This window comes from Globicephala melas, chromosome 13 (assembly GCF_963455315.2).
Source record: "Globicephala melas chromosome 13, mGloMel1.2, whole genome shotgun sequence".
Lineage (NCBI taxonomy): Eukaryota > Metazoa > Chordata > Mammalia > Artiodactyla > Delphinidae > Globicephala > Globicephala melas.
In genome coordinates, this window is record NC_083326.1 from 23,658,434 (window position 1) to 23,680,692 (window position 22,259).

Sequence of the window (22,259 nt, forward strand, 5' to 3'; positions counted from 1 at the left end):
CAGAACAATTAAAAGATTTACCATATCATGGTGCTTTGGTCACACTGGAAATTTTTTAAAAATCAGAATTAATAAGACATTAAAGATCTCCTAGGTCAAAGATTTCTTAAACTGGGTTCTATGATTACTGTAGAATTTTAGAGGGTCTGAGATACCGCCTGAAATGTAATTGTGTGTAGAAGTGATTCTTCTTTTCCATGGAAATGTTTCTTCTTGGAAATATTTCATAACTTCCATTGTATCTTGGAGGGCTCTCTATCGCCCCCATAGTTTGAGTTTTTCTTATCATATAAATCATAATGAGATACATTCCTAATCTTATACACAACATCAACGAGATAATTGGTGAAGTTACTTGTCTAAAACTATAACCTGTTCATATTTATTGTCTATGATTAATTCATTTACTTATTTAAATAGAAATGGAAGAAACCCAGTTTACAATCTATAAAGAAAAGTTTTATAGAGAAGTATTAAAATATCATACTTTTATTTTGAAATATTATCTTCTCCAAATTTTATTCTGCGCATCTTTAAACTTCTACTTTACTTCACAGGGTCCAAACCTATGACCATTTTGATTATATTTTTCCAAGTATGTGACAACTTTTCAGTCTCCTGCTCAAAACGTGGCCCTTCAGAATGGGTTGTGTGCTACAGAAGTGTCTGTCACCTTACTCATTCTGTTTGTTTTATAGAATTAAAAGAAAAAAAGTATTTTGTTTTTGTAGCTCCTTTATATTGTTGGCTTATATTGAGCCTGTAAACAATTCAGAAATATACTTTCTGTATATTATTGTGTAAAGACTTTAGAAAGTAACTTTGCTAGTATCCTAGGCATTTTATCTGGCACATATTAATCTATTTTGAGCCTTTACCTACCTAATGCTGTTGTTATTTTCTTTTTTAATTTTTATATTCTCTTGAACAATGATTAATGTTGAAAGAGATTTTCATCTAAAATGACAATTTGCATGTCACAAAATCCTCTTCCAGATATTTCCTGTGTCATAGTTCAGCTAGAAATATTTAAGCTTAATGATTCTGTCTGTTCTGGGAACTGGTAGATTTTCTATCCTGAATTAAATAATACTGCTAATAATGAAAGTAACAGCTAGTGTTTGTTGACTGTAAACATGTGCCAGACAAGGAGATATTTGTATGGATTATCTCATTTAATTCCCATAATAACCCTGTGAGGCAAATGCAACTATTATCCCATTTCACAGATACCTTAAGGCAATACATGAGAAATCTTTATAGGATTATTGTTAAATAAGGAGGGTTTGGTGTTAAACAAGCTACTTTTATGAGAAGGCTATCCATTCAGGAATTGGTGAGCTCTGTGGCTGTGTGTTATTTTGTTTCCCCATCACCCGATGTTGGTTCCTAGCAAGTCTAGGAATGAATGAATATGAAAGCCCAATATCCCAGCAATTACAGGTTTTCCTGTAGGACACGTATTTTATGTTAGGATACATCCTCTGTAAACAGTCAAACAGCATCACTCTGCTAATGAGTAGAAAATAGATCAAATCATCCTGCAGACTCTGTTTTAATAAAATAGTATACTTTGAGGTAGATAAAATATCCATAACACATAATTCCCCATTTTAACTTTCTTTAATTGTACCGTTCAGTGACATTAAGTACACTCACATCATTGATCAACCATCATCACAGTCCATCTCCAGAACTTTTTGTCTTTCCAAACTGAGACTCTGTACTCATTAAACAGTAACTCCTCATTCTACCAAGATGGTGCTTTTTAAAAGAAGCCAATTTGGCAGAATATTAAAACTAAGGAGAATGAAATTACACTGTAAAAAATAAGACCTAATTCTAAAGCCCAACACATTTGTATATGGTTTGTGAGGAACTAACTGAAAATATTTTCCTTTTTATGCTATAATTTATAGATTAATTTTACTTTATTTCCATTCTCAAAAGTTTTTTTACTATAATTGTATGTGTTCAGTTAATATTCTGATCAATGAGTGTTAGTACTAAAATCAAGAACGATTGTTAGGATACATGTGGGAAAATAGGTTCTATTGTACTTTTATAAGTAAATAGATATCATAGAGTGTTAAATAAAGGACATAAAAATAATGCTGTGTCATTTATATCGTGGAGGATATGATAGCATGGAAGAAGTACTATCCTTGATGAAAACGTACCTGTGGATAATTGAGCTGGTTTGGTGATAAAAGCAGCTCAAAAAATCGGGAACAATACTGATTCTAGTGAGTTAAAGTCTTAAAATTACAGAGCAAAAGAAGGCCTAGAAATATATTGACTCAATTAAATAAAAAAACTTTATATCATTTGACATAACATTTTGTGTATTTTAATAGTACTTTGGATGTACATTATAACTCTTTAGATAAATACTCCTGTTTTTAGAAATGTGGTTATGTACCTCTATTAGCTGGTCAAGGAAAGTCCTTGAACAAGCTGGGCATCACTCAATTTAAATAGTTAAAATAGCAATAAAACGTCATTTGATACTGATTATGCAAGTTCCATATATAGAGAGTTGAGGATCTCTTTTAATGCTTGTTTCCACTTAACAAAAGTGGAAAAAGGAATGAATCAGTTTATTTTGACTTATGGAATGTCATGACCTATTTGGATAAACATTATTGAGATCATTGCCTTGAATTTCTGAAAACCTCTTACAGCCTAGGCACTTTTTTTTTTCTCTTGAGTTCCCCGCCAAGCTCTTTTGCATTTCATTTAGGTAGTAAAAGCAGTGGAGCCGCATCATTTAGTAATTTATTTCACCCTCCATAAATTCTACTTTCTGCTTTCAAGGGTACAATAGCATTAGTTTTTTTTTTTTTCAGACTAAAATGTCTTAGGTTTGAGAACTAAGCAAGTTGTCTGTAAATGTATGTTCTAGTCCATTTGTTAAATCTGTAGTAATAAATGTCCACATTTGGTAATTCTCAGTAATAAAATGTGTAAGCACAGAAGACATTTAAATTAGTAGAAGGACTTTTTCACATGTTACAATATTGTTTATAAACTGTTGTCACTGTATGTGGTGTGGTATTAATGTGCCCCAGGTCTTAATGGGTTTCGTTTATGGTCGTCCTGCACTAAAAACTTGCAAGAGAGATAAGTGTGTTTTGTTTTATGGAGGTTCATATGGCCATTTTATTAGCTTCCCAGCCTTGGGGTCAGGTGTATTTTATAAGAGGAACAAGCATTCACAGTAACCTGCCATCTGCAACGCTGGTTTTAGCGTTTCTTCCTTTGGACACCTTAGCATTTCTGTTAATACCCGGCTCTGACGACCCTGTTGTATTAAATGTGCCTTGCAGAGGGCTAGCCCCTGAAGATGACCTGTTAATGAAATTTGCAAGGCATACTTTTTATAAATTGGTCTCGATTTTAGCGTTTGTCTGAATTCATATTACACAAGCAAACAATCTGTGATTTTATTGAAATGTTGTCTGGGCGGCGACAGAATAAAAGCCCAATTTTATAAGTCTGGGGGAAGTATATTGACTTTGTCATTTAATTACTCTTTTCATGAACAATAACCTTCTAATCCTGCTTTCCTTGGCATACTGCTTCCTGATTAATTTTGTTGTCATGGGAAACTAGAGATCTTGACTTTTTAATCACTTAACTATTTCAGAGGGAAATGGTTGTTTTTATCTATATACGTGTGTGTATCTATAAGCAATGTGAAAATAGTCAATTTGAACTAATTGCTATTAGGGGAATTCCATAATTTAAACATTTCTTTTAGATGCATGGAAAATAATATATCATGCTTCTTCCCTTGCAGTTTTTTTGGAGGAAAGAGGTAATGCATGGGTATGTTAATTTTTAACTACAGAGAACTTTTAAATTGTTCTGCATAAACATATGAGGAAATGCTAGGCTCTGCTTCCCACCTTTGTTGAGGAAGATTAAAGGAAAAGATTCAGATTAATGTTCTTTAATCCCTTCACAGCTCTAGAAAACCCCTACATCCAGAAATCTCTGGAGCTACTTGGTATGTTATCATAGAAGAGACAGTTTATTTAGGAATACATCACTGGAAAAGGATAAATTTTTAAATATTAATTATTAATAAAAATGACCATGGACAAAAGAAACTGAGAAAAAGTGTATGAGTTGAAAAATGGTCATTTAAAGCTATTTTCTATAAGTTGACAAGGATAATGACCACAAATAACAATAATACTATTTATTGAATTCACCTCACATATGAAATAGCATTTTCTAATTTAATCCAGTATCTGAGTCCTGATGTGAATTTACCACGTTAGAGTCAGTGTCACTCTGGTTCAACATTCTTTTATCTGTTGGAGTCCAGGCAGGAAAAGAGAAATTACTCTAGATATTTCTAGTCAAGGGAAGTTCCATGTAGGAGTTGGTTATGGAAAGGCTAAAGGAGCAAAAGAGAAAAGAGAGATATTATCAAAGATCACAAAGCTTTTACTGCTAGGATGGAAACCTACAGCCCACAAGACCATTAAACTGCTGGACGTTCAGGTTTCCAGCATAGCTGCTGTTGGAAGAGTGTCACCAATGAACAGAAAGTGGGTGAGAATAGTTGTGCCTTTTCCCCAAAATAGTATGCTGCAAATTGGGAATCTGCAAATTACTAGGATTTTAATTTTAGTAATTCCACTTATAATACTATGGGCAGTCCTGGACCTTTTGCCTCTATGGCCTTGATTTCCAACATTTATAAAATGAAATGGTTGGACTAGACCATTTTAAAGAATTGTTTCACATCTAAATTTGTACACCACCAGAGGAACTCTTATTTTAAAAGAGCCAATTATGGTTTGGGGAGAAAAAAAAGTGTCCAGGGCCTCCCAATTTCTGATTTTGGTAGGGCAATGACTTCCAGTTATAGTACTACTCTTAAAAAAATTTCATTGAGGTATGATTGACACATACAATGTTGTACATATTTAACATAAACAACTTGGTGGATTTAGAGATAGATAGATATAACCATATAACTATCACCACAATCTGTCCATAAACATATCCGTCACCTCCAAAAGTTTCCTATTCTCTTCATTATGTTTCTCCTCCTCCTTAATATTATTATTCTTTTGCATTAGAGGACTTAAGCTGTATGCTCTTAATAAATTTTTAAATATACAATTTATTGTTGCTAACTATAGGCACTATGCTATATATTAAATCTCTAGTTGTTACTCATCTTGTATAATTAAAATTTTGTAGCTTATGACTAATACCTCCCCATTTTTCCCTCCCCCTAGACTCCAACAACCACTGTTCTACGGAACTATATATATAGCATTTTCTTTATCGGTTCATTCGTCAGTAGATATCTAGGTTGCTTTCATGATTTGGCTATTGTGATTAATCCCGCAATGCATTTGGAAATACAGATATCTTGTCAAGATCGTGATTTCAAATTCTTTGGATGTATACTCAGAGTGGGTATTCAGGTCCTTCACCCTTTTTTTTTTTTTTTTTTTTCGGTACGCGAGCCTCTCACTGTTGTGGCCTCTCCCGTTGCGGAGCACAGGCTCTGGATGCGCAGGCTCAGTGGCCATGGCTCGCAGGCCCAGCCGCTCCGAGGCATGTGGGATCTTCCCGGACCGGGGCACGAACCCATGTCCCCTGCATCGGCAGGCAGACTCTCAACCACTGCGCCACCAGGGAAGCCCCCTTCACCCATTTTTTAAATCTAATTATTTATTGTTGTTGAGTTGTATATATTTTTGAGTTGTATATATTTTATATATAAACTCTTTATTAGATGTATGGTTTGCAAGTGTTTTCTCTCATTCTGTAGCTAGCCTTTTAACATTGTTGATTATTTCCTTCACTGTACAGAAGCTTTTTAGTTTGATATGATTTGTCTATTTTGCATTTGTTGCCTATATTTTTGGTGTCATATCCAAAAGATCATTTTCAAGGCTAATGTCAGGAAACTTTTTGCCTTTGTTATCTTCTAGTTGTTTTATGGTGCCAGGTCTTAAGTCTTTAATCCATTTTGAGTTGATTTTTGTGTGTGGTGTAAGATGAGTCCAATTTCAGTTCTTTGCATATAGATGGACAGTTTCCCACACCATTATTGAAGACTATCCTTAGCATATTGCATATTCTTGGCAGCCTTATGAAAGAACAGTTGACCACACATGTTTGGGTTTATTTCTTCGCTCTCTCTTCTGCTCCACTGATTTACATGTGTTTTTATGTCAGTACCATACTGTTTTGATTACTGTAGCTTTGTAATATACTTTGAAATCAGAAAGTGTGAGGACTGCCACTTTTTCTTCTTGCTCAATATGGCTTTGGCTATATGGGGTCTTTTGTAGTTCCATAAAAATTTTAGGATATTTTGTTTCTGTAAAAAAAAAAAAAAAGCATTGGTGTTGTAATAGTGATTGCATTGAATCTGTAAATCACTTTGGGTAATATGGACATATTAACAATAAGAATTTTCCCAATCCATGAACACAGGATGGATATCTTTCTATTTTTGTCTGCTTTAATTTCTTTTCTCCATGTTTTATAATTTTCAGTATATGTCTTTCACTTCCTTGGTTAAGTTTATCAGTAAGTATTTTATTATTTTTATGCTATTGTAATTGGGATCTTTTCCTTAATTTCCTTTTCAGATTTCTTTTTCCTTAGTGTATAGAATCATATCTAATATAATTTTTTGTCCTGAAACATTTCTGAATTTATTTATTACTTCTGAGAGGTTTTGTGTGTGTGTGTGTGTGTGTGTGTGTGTGTATCCGAAATCCTTAGAGTTTTCCACATAAAAGATCATGTCATGAGCAAACAGATCAATTTACTTTTCCCTTTTCAGTTTAGATGTTCTTTTATTTCTTTCTCTTACCTAATTGCTCAGGCTGATACTTCCAGTATTATGTTGCCTAGAAGTGATAAGAGTAGGCATCCTTGTCTTGTTCCAGATCATAAAGGAAAAGCTTTCAGTTTTTCATCACTGAGTATGAGGTTAGCTGTACGATTTTTATCTATGACCTTTATTGTGTTGAGGCAAATTCCTTCTGTTCCTTATTTGTGGAGAATTTTTATCAGGAAAGGGTATTAAATGTTGCAAATGCTTTTTCTGCATCTTTTGAGATGATCGTGTGATTTTTTTTTATCCTTTATTCTGTTAATATGGTGTATCACATTGATTGATTTACATATGATGAACTATTCTTGATTCCAGTTAGGATAATTCCACTTGGTCATGGTATATAATTCTTTTGATGTGCTGTTGAATTTGGCTTACTAGTATTTTGTTGAGTATGTTTTCATCTACGTTTATTAGTTACTGGCCTGTAGTTTTCTTTTCTTGTAGTGTTCTTGTCTGGCATTGATATTAAAATAACACTAGCCTCATAAAAAAGTTTTCAGGGGGTCTCTATTTTTCTTTTTTTGAACAAGTTTAGAAGGATAGGTATTAATTCTTCTTTAAATATTTGGTAGAATTCCATTGTGAAACTATTTGATCTGGAGCTTTTCATTGTCAGGAAGTTTTTGGTTACTGATTTAATCTCCTTATTTGACGTTGGTCCATTTAAACTCTCTGCTGGTATTTCTTCATGATTCAGTCTGGTAGGTGGTATGTTTCTAATAGTTTATCCATTTCTTCTAGGTTGATCACTTTGTTGGCATATAATCATTCATAATACTTCCTCATGATTTTTTTAAAGTTTCTGTGGCATTATTGTAATGTTTACTCTTCCATATCTGATTTTATTTCATTCTTTTCTCTTTTTTTGGAAAAAAATATTTATTCATTTATTTTAAAGTAATTTTTAATTGAACAAAAGATTCTTTAAATTCTATAGTGCTTTAAAAACTTCAGAAGTTTCACACACATGATATTATATAATCCCATAATAACCATTTTTTCCCTCTACCCTTAATATTACCCCCTCTCCCCTTCCTTTTCCCCACTGGTAACCACTAGTTTGTTCTCTATATCTGTGAGTCCACTTTTTTTGTTCTGTTTTATTCACTGGTTTGTTGTATTTTTTGGATTACACATATAAGAAATATCATACACTATTTGTCTTCCTTTGACTTATTTCACTTAACGTAATGCCCTCTAAGTCCATTCATGTTGCTGCAGATAGCAAAATTTCCTTCTTTTTTATGGCTGAGTAGCATTCCATTGTGTGTGTGTGTACACACACACACACACACACACACACACACACACACACACACACAATGTCTTCTTTATCCATTCATCTGTTGATTTACATTTAGGTTGCTTCCATACCTTGGCAATTGTAAATAATGCTGCTATGAACATTGAGGTGCAGATATCTTTTTGAATTAGTGTTTTTGTTTATTTGTTTGTTTGTTTTGGATACATACCCAAAAGTGGAATTGCTGGGTCATACGGTAGTTCAATTTTTAGCTTTTTTGAGAAAACTCCATACTGTTTTCCACAGTGGCTGCACCAATTTACATTTCTACCAACAGTGCACAAGGGTTCCCTTTGCTCCACATCCTCACCAGCATTTGTTATTTGTGTTCTTTTTGATGATAGCCATTCTGACAGGTGTGAGGTGATATTTCATTGTGGTTTTGATTTGCATTTTTCTGATAATTAGCAATGTTGAGCATCTTTTCATATACCTTGGGCTATCTGCATTTCCTCTTTCAAAAGTCTATTCAGTTCTGTCAATTTTTTAATTGGGTTGTTTGTTTTTGATGTTGAGTTGTACGAGCTGTTTATATATGTTGGATATTAACCCCTTATTTGTCGTATAATTTGCAGATATCTTCTCCCATTCATTAGGTTGTCTTTTTGTGTTGTTGATGGTTTCCTTTGCTTTGCAAAAGCTTTTAAGTTTAATTAGGTTCCATTTGTTTATTTTTGCTTTTGTTTCCTCTGCTTTTCCTTTTATTTTTTCTATTTTGTCTCAGTTATTTTAGCTAAGGATTTCTTGATTTTGTTGATATTTTCAAAAATAAACTTCTAATTTCATTGACCTTTTTTATTGTTTCTATTCTCTATTTCATTTATTTCTCCTCTAATCTTTATGATTTTTTTCCTTCTCTTAACTTTGAACTTAGTTTATCCTTTTCTAGTTCTTTGAGGTATGAAATTTGGTTGTTTATTTGAAGTCTTTCTTCTTTTTAATGTAGGTTTTTATCATTAAAAACTTCCCTCTTCATGCTGCTTTTGCATCCTGTAAGATTTGGTGTGTTGTGTTTTAATTTTTGTTTGTCTTGAGACATGTTCGAATTTCCCTTTCAATTTTTTCTTTGGCCCAATATTTGCTCAAGGGTGTGTTTTTAAATTTCCAAGCATTTGTGAATATTCCAGTTTTCCTTTTGTTATTGATTTCTAGTTTCCCACTGTGGTTGGGAAACATACTTGGAATAATTCTAGTCTTCTGAAATTTGTTGAGTTGGTTTGTGACCTGACATTTGATCAATCACAGACAATGTTCTCTATATACTTGAGAAGAATGAATATTCTGCTGCTGTTGAATAGAATGTTCTGTATACATCTGTTATGGCCATTTGCTTTATAGTTTGTTCAAGTCTGCTGTTTCTTTATTGATTTTCTGTCTGGATGATCTATGATTGAATGTGGGATATTGAAGTCTTCTACTGTTACTGTATTGATGTCTATTTCTCCCTTCAGTTGTATCAGTGCTTGTTTTATATATTCAGGTGCTCTGATGTTGAGTGTATATATATTTATAACTGTTGTATCTTCCTGATTAATTGACCCTTTTATCATTATGTAATGTCCCTTTAGTCTTGTGACGATTTTTGACTAAAAGTTTATTTTGTCTGACATAAGTACTGCCACTTGCTTTTCCTTTTGTTTACCATTGCATGGAATATCATTTTAAATCCGTTCACTTTCAGTCCATGTATGTCCTTAAATCTAAAATAAGTCTCTTGTAGACAACATAGAGTTGGATCTTTGTTTTGCTCTTGTTTTTGTTTTTCATCCAATAACCACTCTATACATTATGGTTGGTGAATTTTGTCCAGTATATTTAAAGTAATTATTATAGGTGAGGGATTGCTTTGGTCATTCTGTTAAATTTTTTTCTGTCAGTTTTGTTTTTTGTTTTTCTTTGCTGTCTTCCTTTTTGATTTTCTTTGCTGTCTTAGTCCATTCAGGCTGTTGTAACAAAAATACCATAAACTGGATGGCTGATAACAAACATTTATTTTTCACATTTTTTGAGGCTGGGAAGTCCAAGGCTGGGATGTCCAAGTCACTGCCAGATTCAATGTCTAGTGAGGGCCCACATTCTGGTTTAGAGACAGCACCTTCTAGTTGTAACTGCCATGGCAGAAGGGTCTAGGGAGCTCTGTATGGTCTTTTATAAGGTCTCTAATCCCACTCATGAGGGCTCCATCCTCACGATCTAGGCACTTCCCAGAGATCTCCCTTCCTAATACTATCACACTGGGCATTAGGTTGCAACATAAGATTTGGGGGGACACAAACATTTGGTGCATAGCAGATTTGATCATGTTCTTTGTAGTGATATATTTGATCCTTTTGTCTTTCTCTCTTTTTAAGATCTGTTGTAGAATTTTTTCTTTGTGGCTGCCATGTGATTTTAATAAAACTTCTGTCTTTGGGAAATTTAATTATAATTCAGATATAACGTGTCAAAACTTTTTTAGTTTGCTGATTACTACCATTATAATCTATAAATTTTTTGGAATTTCTACAACCTTAATCATGACATCACAAAAATATATTTTATTTCTTTCCTACACTTATTTTTCTGTTTCTTTTTTAAGTTAAGAAAAATATTATACTTAAAAAATTATTGAGGAGACACGTATTTCTTTTTTACCTTTATTTCACAGACCAGGATATCCAATAAAATGCTAAATAGAAATAATAATAGTGTGAATTGTTTTTTCCTCTGTCTGGGGGAAAATGATCTAAATAATCCTTCATTATATATGATCACTGACTTAGTGATTCTTTTTCTTTTTTTTAGACCCCTGTTGATTAAAGAAGTTTCCTGCAATGACTACTAACAGCAGTACTTCTACTGAGGTAAGGTTATTTTTTTTTTCATTTTTTTGCGTTAACGTAGTGAATTATATCTGTTGATTCTCAAATGTTAAAATTTTTACTTTTACTATTGCTGCATTGCACTGCAGTTTCTCATGATGGGTTTGATTTTCTGTATTGCTGGCCTTGATTTGCTGATATTTTGGTCAAGATTTTCCCATCTGTATTAATGACAAGGGTGGATCTGCATTTTGTTGTTATTGTTGAAATGTCCTTGTCAGAACTTGATATTAAGTTTAAAACTGTGACACAGAATGAGTTGGAAAATGTTTTCCTCTTTTGCTATCCTCTTCAAATATTTGTATGGTATTGGTGTTGTTACTTTTAAAAATATTTAGTAGAATTTACTGATGAAGTTGTTTGGACTTGAACTTTTCAATGTAGGACAGGTTTCAATAATCAATTTAATTTCATTAACAGATACTAAATTATTTAGGATTCTGTTCTTTTGTCAAGTTATGTTATGGTTTTCAAGGCATTTATTCACATCATTTTTACTTTGAAACTTGATGATTCAAGGTTGGTTATAATTTTTGTTAGTGTCTGTAGTGATGCTCCGTTTTGGGGGGTTTTCTTTGTTTAAAGACTCTTATGCTTTTCCAACTGAGCTAGCTGAGTGCCCCTGGCTTTCTTTCTATTTTATATTTAAACAGTATTGCTTGGGTTTTTCACGTTAACTGATAATACAAAAACTATTCTTGGCTAGTGTTTTGTTCTCTATTTTATGATTTTAATTTTATTGATTTCTTTTGCTTTATTGTTTGGATGTTGCTTTCCTGTTCTTTTTTTGTGCTTTCTGAAATGAAATTTGAAATTATTGCTTTTGAAACTTTCTAATGATAAGTCTATAAATTCCCCTCTAAGCAGCTCTTTAGCTGCATGTAACGGGTTTTAATATATTTTCGTTAACATTCAGATTAAAATATTTTCTAATTTTACTGGTGATTCCTTTTTTATTATGTTCTGTTGGTTATTTGGAAATAACTTCCAATAATTTCCAAATTGTCGGAGATCCTTCCTCCTACCCCCTGCTTTTTAATTGATTTCCTGTTTTTTCACCAATGTCAGAGAGCATCCATTGAATGATACCAACCCTTTGTAATTTATTGAGGCTTGCTCTATAAACCAACATAAGGCCAGTTGTGGAAAAAATGTATATGTTTTTGAAAATCATATGTACTCCATTTTAAAAATGATTCTGCTAATCATAGGGATTATATGTAGGGCTACATTATCCGTGTTATTGTTAGTTTTATATTACTGTTTCATATATGTTTCATGTATTTTATGTTTCTTGCTATCTATTAATCATTTTTATTTATTTTCCAATATACTAATTTAATAGATATAAATACATTTACCATTGTTTAATAGTTTATAAAATATACTCTTGGCTTACTTAGCTTGGTCTTCTGGGGATGGAGAATATTTTTCTTTATGCATATTAAATTATGATTCTAGTAGCTTAATTTAGGGCTGCTCTAAGTTTTTCCATGCTATCTCACAAAATGCATTGCCTGAATCTTGCAGATTTTGTTCACAGCTATCAAATTAAATTCTTGATTTGGGATTTTTGTTGTCTTTAAGTAATGATTTCTTAAATTGTGTGAAGTTAGCTGCAAATAATAGAAACCCACACTTACTGCCTGAATCTAAAAGGGCAGTGATGGTGAGAGGTAGGTAAAGGATCTGATGAATTTCTAGGCAGTGGCTCTCACATGGCTACTTCTCTGCTTATTTTTTTCGAGTCTGATTATTTTGTGAGCATCTCTCTGAAGGCTCATGTGCTTGCTGTACTTGGAAGGTGTGCAGTGGCCGCAGTGTATTGCAGTGAAAATGACCAAAACTGGCCCAAAGTCCTGATGACATTTCAGGTCCAGTGCTCACCAGCAACTAATCAGATTGGTGTCTGTAACCTTTAATTTAGTCTCTGGTTAGCTCCATGTGGCTCTCAGTCCATTCTTGAAATAATCAGCTCTGACGGGAGGCCCAGCTCACCTGGGGCGTGTAAGGTTATCGAAAATGTACAGTAGGGTGGGTGATATTTCAGAATCTTAGAACAAATTGTGAGGAGGGAGAAAATGAGCACGTTGTATTTGACTCCGTTAAATGTTATGTCATATTTGATTTAAGATTATTTTCACACTAATTTAAAGGTTTAGAGTATCTTTCCTTTGCCTGTCATCGCGTTTACATTATATATTTGAGCATTATGATACCTGCAAATTTGATACAGAAAATTATATTTGCTAAGTAATGAAATAGTACTTAACATAAAATAATGTATTTCCATAGTCAACAAAATGTTCCATTTTATTCATAAATGAGAAGATAAATTTGAGAAGTATCCTATAAATGAAAATGAATTCCTCTGATATTTTTAATATCTCCTGTATTTTCTTTCTCTGAGGGCACTCACTTTATTACCTTATGTCTTGCTATTAGTATCATCCAGTTAAGGGACTAGAAACATTTATTTGATATAAATTGTTATATATGTAATATATACCTATGAATATTAATGATTAAGAATGTCATATTCATTATTGACATTCTTCTTTGGAATGTGAGCAATGAATGGTTTTAGGGGCATCTCAAGTACATCATTTTTTATATAAATTAAAATACACCTTGAACGGTATATAACCTGTAATTTTTTAGGTCAGACATGTAACTGCTAATCTTTAAATTCAGTTCATGTATTCTGACTCTTTTATACTTCACTATAATGAGACTAGCATTTCAGAGAAGGCAAATAATAACATTACTATGAAAATGTTTGCTGATAGAGCTGTGTTTGCTGTGTTTGCTGTGTTCAAGTAAATTAGCATAAGTAATTATTCTTCAAAAGAGTCAGTTTCATTTTCATTGTTCCCAGTTGTATATTCAACATAGCTCTCATTTTCTTCAGGCATTAGAAAATTTCAACAGCTGGGTAAATTTTAATAAACATAATTAACACTTGTTCACAAGTGGTTTTGACTAGGCTTATGATTATTTGTATAAGTATCTGGGTAGAGAAATGCATTCAGTGCAATCCCGGGTCCCAGGCAAAGTATAAAGTTGGCAAAGTTTGTCTTCAGTATTTTATCCACCTTATTTTATAGATAAGTATATCTTTTTCAGAATTTCTACTTCAAAAAGCCCAGTTATTATTTACTTTCCTTCTAGTTTCTCTCTCTGTAAGTTACAGTAGGATCAGACTAGGGTTAGATAGCATAGGATGCAAAATTAAGGCTGCCTAGCCTTAATTAGTTAACTATACTAAACCCAGCGTCCTCAACTGTGTAACCTCGGAAAAACATTCCAGTTCTCTAATTCCCATCTGTAAAATGGACATTATAATAGTACCAAATGCAAACGTTGCGATGAGAATGGAATGAGATAAAGCATATTAAGATTTTAACATAACACCTGGAGAAAAGTAATTATTGATTGAGTGTTAACTGCTGTACTGTTACAGCGACTAACAGTGCTCAGTCTCCAACAGTGTAACGCCTCACACATAAAATAAGTGGGTCCTTCTCTCAAATGGCAGTGCCTGTTGGATGGTATCATGTGAAAAGTAGGCTTTGCTTCTTGCAGTCTTTCAGTGAACCAGCCTTTTCCCGCATCTTCCTTCTTCCCTAATGATGATGTTGCTGTTAGTGATGAGGGTGATGATCTCTTTTTAGAGGTTTATTATAAATTACTCTTTGAAGTCTCTCTTGCTCCCATAATGCCATCTCATTAGTGCACAACTAATTCGGTAATGTTGTCAAACTAATTTAGGCTGGCTGCATGATAGTTCCATGTCCTTTCTTTCAGTATTCACCTTTTAAATGAAGTTTAATTATCTTTATATCAGTGAATAAGAAATAAGGTTGAGTATCACCTGAGAGGTGCCAGCTAGAAAGGTGTGTCACAAGAAGGAGGTTCTCCTAGTCACATCCTTTCGGCAAGTACCTGTCAGTCTGGTACTATATTCTCTGGTTCTACTTTTTCTAGAAACAAATGCAACTTTTCAGTCATTCTTCGTTATGCTTAAGTGATTATCCTAATAAAACATGAAGATTTGCAGCAAATTTTAGGTAACCTGTTAAGAAAGCTCTCAAAAGAATAATTGGTATTTCATTCATTAGTTGTTACTTCATTTACTAAGTGTTATTTCATTTGAAAAAAAAAAACAACTGAAACAATCAGAAACCAACCTGCACAGGTTTTTAACTACCAAATCTGTATGTAACCTAGTCACGTATTTACCCACATATTCTGCCTTCTCCCTATTACAATGGATGAATGTATTGTAATCCCATCTAAGGACTCTTCCAGTTGGAATCTAACCTGCTTCTGAGGAAGAGATGTGCTCATGTGATCTTGCATCCCTTTTGTGTAAATGTGTTTGTAATATGTGGTGCTCTTCAAGGCGTGGAGCTCAGGGCAGGGGTTCCCTTGCCCAAGTACCCAAGGGGGAGGGACTGTTCGCAAAATCAGATCGTTTTGACTTGATTGAATCAGTTTCATCAGCACAGAAAATAGCTTCTTAACTCATAGTAAAATCAACCCTTTCTTTTACGTTTCAATTCGGATACATTCTTTCTTGTCTTTTTCTTGTTGTTGTCGTTGTTTGTTATTTTAGTATAAATACCAAAAAGTATTTATATTTTGCTTTTTGAGAAAACTTTTACACATATTTAAAATCTACATACGGCTTTACAGAAATTCCCTGAATGATGTCTGCTATTTGCAAATTAAAAACTGGGGAAATAGTTATATTTCCTTAGATTGTGTCAAGTAGTTTCACTAACACGTTTTCTCTTCTGCAATGTAAGGTCACATCAAAATAACATGTGAGCCTAAGAATTGTACTTTCAGGTATACTCAGGTATGTTAGGTATACTCAGGTATATTTCAGGTATGCTCAGGTATATGAGCACAGTGGCTAGCATGTAAAAGATATTTCAAAAATGTTATTTCTCTTTGACCAAGTTTCTACAGTTAACAATTTTTTATGACTAGATTAAATCCTAAAGCTTCTGCTATTTCAGGGCTCTTTCAAATATATTTTAGGATATTTGTTCACTTTCTATGGATTATTTACACAAGATAAAACAGAGGAAGTAGCAAATCAAATTCTACCTACAGTCTTGGTCCTGAAATACCATGTATACAAAATAATCTGTCAGCAATGTTTTATTTCTTAATAAAATAGAAGATTATGAAAGTACCTTCCAAAGAGCAGTGATGTAGCAGAAACCATGCCATTGGATCCCTTATTAAATCAGCTAGAATATTTAATAGTTAGAAAAATGTTTGTCTTCAGGTGTGAGAACTGTTAGTAGAGATATATATCCCAAGTATGGCCGGATTAATATTTTCCCTGATACAGTAGAATTTAATCTGATAAAACACGCTCTGGAGAAGATTTTATATCTCTCACAGTGAGCCATTCTCACGTTTCTCAGGTAGAGGATCTATTCATTTCTCTGTCCAGATACAGAAAAATCTTACATCAAGGCAGTTCATCCGAATTCCCATTTGTACTATTAGAGTGGAATTAAAAGTCCTAAAACTAGAATAGAATTAGATGGCCAGATGCTTATGAGTTGCCCCTCCTCGGGTAGGTGTGTTTCAGCTCCCAACCAGTGTCTACGAATCAAAGTCATTTAAAGAAATATTTCAAAATGTAATGCCCCTACAGTAATCGTTAAAGAGTGTTAATTAAGCCTTTTATACTAGGAAGCAAAAGTCTAATCAGAGAGTTGTGCTCGTGCATTTGTTCTCTGTATACCAGTTATTATTTTAGACAATATATGATATTTCAGAGTAAAATAAAACAGTATATACTGTAATAGGAGGCGAAGTTGTACTAATACTTTCATTTAAAGCTGATTAATTTTATAATACTCTAAAGGGTATTGTGAATAAAGCAGAACTAATAAAAACTTCTGAATTGTTAGTATGTGAAGTCCTTATTCAAACCATATTTAACACCTTCTCTGGCTGTCTGTTGATTAATGATATAAGAGGGAAAAATGTTCATAAGAAAATATCTTTTCTCTTTTGTTTTCCTTCCTCCCTTTCTCTCTTTCCTTCTCTCCTTTCCTTCCTTCCTTCCTTCTTTCTTTTTTCTCATTCAACTAGCTCCTTACCCATTTCTAGCCTTTGGCTGTGAAAATGTATTTGCTTATTACTGTTATCCCTTTTGGCAGATACTAACGATTTAGTTTTACCCAATATCTAATTATCCTTTTGCCAAAATATTTTAATCTTTCATTAATGTGTTTCCTTTGCCTTTGTGAACTTTTATATTCCTTTTTGAAATATCTTAATGGTGTTTTCACAAGGAGAGGTGATAAATATGTGTGTTCAAATCATTATGTTTTAACTGAAGTTTATTTCATTCCAATTGAATTAGAGTTTATTTTCATCCCTTTTGTTTGTTTTGTTTCGATGATGTTGGTGAGTGTAATGTAGAATAAGCCCAAAGTATTTAAAAATGAGATCTCATTTCTCTTGACCCCATGATGAAATAATATAGTATGACCCAATTATTGAGATGGAATGAGAGAGTGGAATGTCCACAGTTTGTGCAATTTAACTTCACAGAAATGACATGTTTTAAAAAATAATCTTCATTTAAACCTCAGATAAATGCACTGATACTGTTTGACAGCTTGTATATATAAATATTGCTCTTGAATTTTATTGGTATTCAGCCCTGCTCCATGAGAGCTTGGAAGGTAGGAACTATGACCAAGGGTCTTAAAGCATTCATTGGTACTTAGAAGAATAGAAAGTCGTAGTACAACAGCAACATAATCTTTTCTCCAACTACCCAAGCGTGTTCTCCTCAGGAACAGAGTGTGCTGATAGCAGCAGTGCTTCTCAGTGCCAATTTACATTGATTTTCCTGAACTGTATGATAGAGTGGAAGTTTGGAATATCAAGAGTTCTTGTTCTGACCTTTTCTCTAAGAAACATACAACCTCAAAACAGTACTAATTTTTCCTATGTCTGAATTGTCTTGTTATTATATAATGGAGAAAGCGTAATATTTTATTTTCTTTATATTCTTATCACCTTCACTGAAGACAATGAATAAAGCATACTTGAATCCTGAGTTCTAGATTAAAATATAAGCTTTCTGTTAACTCTGAGAATAATGTAAAATCAGGGGATATTTTTCAAAGTTTTAAATAAATTTATGAGAGGCATTTCCATCACTGATAGCAAATTTCTTTGTTTTTAGGACAGCTAATTATGTCTTTTAGGTTGGCAGAATTAAAGCTATGGCATGAGAATTTTGTAACTATGAATATGAAAGACTAGATTTTGGGAGGAAGTCATTTGGGGAAGATAATGTTGCTTTCAGAGATACGGGCTGGGAATTAAGTGGGAAGAAGATGGTGAAGGGAAGAGCATGGCATCCGTCCAACATCTACCCATTGGCTCTTTGGTAATTCTATCCAGTATCATGGATTTAAACACCACTTAAATCCATAATAATTACCAAATTTATATCACCAACCCAGATCCCCTTCCTGTACTTTGGACTCATCTCCATTTCCTTCTTGATATTTCCATGTGCATGTCTAATATACATCTCATTACTACTAATATGTCCACAGTTGAATTCCAGATACACCTTTTATACTAATGCCGTACCTGTTTAGTTTATCAGGTAATGGCAACTCTAGCCTTTTATTCGCTTAGGGGGAAAATAAACTTTGAGTCATCCCTGATTCCTTACTTTTTCCGTAAACCACAAATCAAATCATTTGGACAATCTTTTTGGCTCTAGTTTCAAGAGCTATCCATAGCCAGATCACATATCTCTATCATGTATCTGTCTCTCCTCTCAGCACCATCCAATCCACTGTCAGCAATTACCTTCATTTATGCGATTGCACGCTAACTTCTGCAACTTCTAACGGTGTCCCCAAGTGTCTATTTAAAATAGGAACCATAGAGGTCATTTTAAAAAGTAAGTTACAGGTACAGAGAATGTGGAATAGACTTGTTTTGCTCCCTTCTCCCCACTAGTGCAATTATGAACCCTGGACATGATGCAGGAAACATCTGAAGGTTAAAAGTGAAAAGTTGAAAGAGACAGGAAGAACCTCTAACTTCAAGGTGTCTTACAACCCAGTTCCCCAACAGTGGATGGCAACCCAGGTCTAGCATTTTTAGACTGTTAGTCTAGCAAACGTAGGCAGTATAGGTAGGTTCATTTCTCCCCAGGATCAAAGGGAAGGGGGGGAACATGGCAGCCCTGTTGGCAACCGCTCTCCTCCACTAGGTCTAAGAATCCCCTCCCTGTTGAGAGATGCCAGGTGTCAGGGCTTCCCCAGTGAAGAGGCTCCTGCCAGGGACCAAGCACCTGCACAGGGAATCCTCCCTGTAAGGACCAGCTAAAGAGTCTCTTCTTTCAATGGACCCACCAGAATGAACGCTAATGGATATGAAGTCATTTTGAGGGGTGGCTAAAATGCTCTAAAGTCAGAGTGTGGTGTTTTTGTGCAACTCTGTGAATATACTAAAAGCCATTGAATTGTATACTTGAACAAATTTTATGGTGTGTGAATTATATCTCAATAACCCATTTTTTTTTGAAAAACCAATGGGATATTACTATACACCTATCAGAAGGGATAAAATTTAAAAAATGCGTAACACTAAAAGCTGCTGAGAAACTCTTTCACTCATACATGGACAATGGAAATATAAAGTGGTAGAGCCTCTTTGGAAGCAATCTGGCAACTTCTTACGAAATAAACATACATTTAACCATATGTCTAAGCCATTGCACTCTTGGGTCTTGATAACAGAGAAATGAAAATTCATGTTCACACAGAAAGTTGTAAATGAATATGAAAAGCAGCTCTATTCATAATAGGTCCAAGTTGGAAACCACCCAGATATCCTGTAACAGGTGGACGATTAAACAAACTGGATACAGCCGGGGTATGGAATACTACTCATTAATAAAAAAGAACAGACTCTATATGCGTGCAACAACTTGGATGGGCCTCCAGAAAATGACACTGAGTGAAATAAGCCATCTCAGAAGTTTACTGAATATGTGATTCCACTTCTACAACATTTTTGAAATGAGAAAACTAAAGAAATGTAGAACAGATTAGGTAGCGGTTGCCGTGAGTTAGGGAGAGGGACAGGTGGGGAGTACGAAAGATTAGTCTGGTTATAAAAGGGCAAAATATAAGGAATCCTTGTGCTGATGGAACTGTTCTGTATATCGACCGTGGTCCTGGTTACACAAACCTACACAAGTCGTAAAGTTGTATAGAACTAAATGCACAGGTAAGCACGCCCATAGATGACTGTAATTAAACTGGGGAAATATGGGGAAATAGGATCAGTGAATATTCTAGACACTATCCCGGTTGTGATATTTTATTAAAACTTTACAGAATATTAATAGTTGAGGAAGTAGGTAAGGGTGGACCAGATCTCTGTATTATTACTAACAACTGCATGTGAATATTATTTCAAAATACAATTTTAATTTTAAATAAGTCAAATCCATGTTATGTTTTGTCTGAAAAAGGCTTCAATGTTTTTTTATTTCACACTGAATAAAAATCTCAACTCTTACAGTAGCCTCACAGAGCCGTCTGTGATCTGGCCCTATCAGCTCTCAGGTTCAACAAGTTACCCACTCATTCGCACAAGTTCAACCTCACTAGACTCTGCAGTTGCTCAAAAATTGGAAAGCATTTGCACAGCCTTTTGTCTCTGATTGGAATGTTCTTCCTCCATACATTCATATAACTTTCTCTCTTACCTAACGAAAGCCTTTGTGTATTGGGCATGCCCTCAGATGCCTCGTCCCCTTCTCTTACTCTAGCTATTGCTGTGGCAACCAACTCTGCGCAGCTGTATCCTGACAGCACCGTGTATCTGTAACATTCGCTCTGGTGCTTGTCTTCCACTTCATGAGATGCCAGCAGAACACATCTCAGTTGCGCTGATGCACTGCAGACTTGCAAGTGTAGGACATTACATCTCACGGAACCTCCCTTTCCAGTGTGTGATGGGAGCTAGTGTCTAAGCATTGCCTGAATTGATCCCTTGGGCAGAGAATGCTGAGACACACTCCACAGGACTTTTCAGAGGATTCCTGGCAGTTGGGTTGGATTTCCTTCCTTCCTTTCCTTCCCATTGCTGTTTCTTGCATCATTTGCCGAAGTAAGTTGCTTGCAAACATCTAATTTGTCTGATTATCCAGTCTGGAGTTCAAAAACTTAGAAATCTTTGCTCTCTCAAGCCTTACTCAGATCTGTTTTTTTCTTTTTCTCCTCTACAATACTTTCCATATTCTAAGATAATATATAATTGCCTGATTTATCCTTTCGAACCTTAGTTATCTGCCTTTTCCTGCTAGAAGGTAAGTTCCATGGGAGAACAGAACTTTGTTTTATTCAATAATATATCTTAAGCACTTACAAAAGTTCCTGGCATATCGTATTATTTTACAAGTATTTGCTTAATAGAGTAACTTGTTTGAACCTCTCTTTTCTAAAGAGAGAGAACAGGTTTTTCATGAACATCTTAAGAGAATCATACATGATTCTACGCATAAACAGTACTACATTGAGGCCACAATTTAAAGAGAGGTACAGAGTAGGGAAGGTTGACGTAGTTCATCTTCAGCTCCTCTCTGGCCCCATTGTTAGAACACCTGGAGACAGATACATTTTGCATGGGTTTTGGCATTCTCCTAATAGATGCTGGAAGATGTGGTCTCAAAGGGAGTGAGTAAAAGATAAGTGGGAGTTGGCACAAAAGGGAAGAACAGACACCATCAGATGTAATTGAGAGACGAAATCCAGTAACCAAGCAGCATAGAAGCTCAAGACAGTGAAAACGGTAAGCCATTGTTCTCATTCAGGTGAATTACAACTTCCTGAGGTTCTGTGGCAATTTCAGAAAGTTGCACCACATTTTTCCTTTTAAAGAAAGTGAAACCACTTTAAAATAGCATCCATCAACTCAAACCACCCCAAACCTGGAAATAACTAAAAAGCTCCCTATTCCACAGAGAGAAAGAGATCTAATCCAAGGCTCAAAAATTACAGCAAAGTCTAGCTTCTCTATGAATAGACATCTAATATAGTTTGGCTTAATGTAGGAAAAAAAAAAGCCAAAATTAAAACTTCTTAAGATTAAAGAGATGGCCTAAAGGGAAAAAATTGGAAAAAGAAAC

The 22,259-nt window shown here is 34.3% G+C and overlaps 1 long non-coding RNA gene across 1 annotated transcript in view; it reads left to right on the forward strand.

Annotated features, from left to right (window-relative positions):
• Positions 1-11,034, forward strand: part of LOC132598348 (uncharacterized) — a 412,511-nt gene extending 401,477 nt beyond the window's left edge. The window contains exon 3 of the long non-coding RNA XR_009566422.1: positions 10,974-11,034. This is a non-coding gene — a long non-coding RNA (uncharacterized lncRNA). The remainder of the gene's footprint in view (positions 1-10,973) is intronic.
• The last annotated feature ends 11,225 nt before the right edge of the window (positions 11,035-22,259 follow it).